This window comes from Neophocaena asiaeorientalis, unplaced genomic scaffold, assembly GCF_003031525.2.
Source record: "Neophocaena asiaeorientalis asiaeorientalis breed wild unplaced genomic scaffold, Neophocaena_asiaeorientalis_V1.1 scaffold6, whole genome shotgun sequence".
Taxonomy (NCBI): Eukaryota; Metazoa; Chordata; class Mammalia; order Artiodactyla; family Phocoenidae; genus Neophocaena; species Neophocaena asiaeorientalis.
In genome coordinates, this window is record NW_020174424.1 from 488,765 (window position 1) to 490,691 (window position 1,927).

The 1,927-nt window shown below is 37.6% G+C and overlaps 1 pseudogene; it reads right to left on the reverse strand.

The window, feature by feature from the left end:
* Positions 1 to 331: 331 nt before the first annotated feature.
* On the reverse strand, positions 332 to 775 carry LOC112407384 (ubiquitin-conjugating enzyme E2 variant 1-like; annotated as a pseudogene).
* Between the last annotated feature and the right edge of the window lie 1,152 nt (positions 776 to 1,927).

A 1,927-nucleotide genomic window follows, 5' to 3' on the forward strand; every position in this document is an offset into this window, starting at 1 on the left:
TCTTTTGACAGTTGAGTTAGATGTGCCCCGCCGGTTATGATGGGAATCGATTTAAATACTTTCTTGATCCCAGAAGTTCAGCTATGTGGACAGTGGTTACACTTGACAGGATGATTTGTTATTGCATAACTTATATATTTCAAATGGAAATAGTATCAAAAAAATAGTATCATTTACAGTATCTTACGATAAACTGCCTTTGAATGGGAGTTTCCTTTCCAGTACTTTGAGGTCTACAAGACGTATCTAGAAATTTTACTACTGTGGAAAATGAAGACAACTGCTTAAGTTGAATGGGGGCTAAGGGCAGGCCTGTGGTTTTTCTTTTTGATTAATTGCTGTAACACTGTCCATCAGGAGGCTGAGGGAGTTTCATATTTTCTTTAGACATCATTAGGCGCCGAAGCTCTTGCAGGATAACTTTGATGCTATATGAGTTCTGCCATCCTGCTAGCACTGATATGGCTCTTGGATCCACCACTCCATTAGAACTATTAACTCCATTCATATTAATTTTTGTTACAAATCTTACAAAGGGGGGTGCTTCTGGGTATTTAAGTCCACATTCTATTTTAAGGCTGTGTATTCAGTTTTCATAAACTGTTCTTGGAGGCCCAATTATCATCCCTGTCCATCTTGTAAGTGTCATGTCTTTGTCATCTTCTAGACCCCAGCTAACTGTGCCATCTCCTATTCCTTTCTGGCCTACTTCGAGTTCTTCCAACAGTGGGCAATTGCGAGGGACTTTTACTCCCTAGCCCGTGGTGGCTACCATCTTGCGTCGCTGTCGCTCAAAGGCCGGCCCCTTCTTCACCCCCAGATTACATTCTTTAGTTCTTCCCACTGACTCCCAGTAAGCCCAACACTGCGAGATACACATGAACAAGATTAGCACCTGGCACAATACCTTGCTCAGGGTGAATAAATATTTTTCAAATACATATTTTAAGATTAAGACCAAAATCCTTATATTGAGAGCTCAAAAAGGGTCTAATAAATATCTTTCTTTCAAGATACGTGATTGCCTAATTAGAATTCTTAAAAGTCACAAGAATTATCTACTTCAGAATTATTTCATTAGATATTTGGGTTGTAATTAGAATATAGTTAGATATTATGATCTAGTTAGTTATCTAGAAAAGCCTTTGGGGTGAATCATTTTTTTTTAACATCGTTATTGGAGTATAATTGCTTTACAATGTTGTGTTAGTCCCTGCTGTATGACAAAGTGAATCAGCTATATGTATATGTATATCCCCATATCTCCTCCCTCTTGCATCTCCCTCCCACCCTCCCTATCCCACCCTTCTAGGTGGTCACAAAGCACCGAGCTGATCTCCCTGTGCTATGCAGCTGCTTCCCACTAGCTATCTATTTTACATTTGGTAGTGTATATATGTCCATGCCACAAGGACCTCTGATTAATCAGAAAAATTGTTCCCCTCATTACATTGCTAAAGAAAGATAAAAAATAATGGCTGATTATTATAACATTTACTTTTTGCCATTAATCCTAATAGTTAGATAAATTGGAAGTAGGGTATTAACTAGTTCTGAATTAAGCTTTGCTATTTTATTTATCCATGGAAATTATTGTTTTAATTACAGATACAACCACAGTAAATAGCAATAAGTGGTCTCAAGACCTACGTAAACTACCAGTTACTAGGATTGCATATATATTAGATACAACTAACATTGGTATTAAAAGAGGAAGGCCTCTAGGACTGTGAATCAAATATTTTTACTTGTTATTAAGATGGTGCCTGCCAACAGGCTGCTCACAAATACCCATTAGAGTTATAAAGCAAGAATTTATCTTAGTTTATTAATGGAAAGCTAATGAGTAGAAAGCATGGCCTCTCTCTCTCCTTCTCCCTGCTTCCTATCCCATTATAAATCCACACCTTTTCTTCATTTTCTTTGG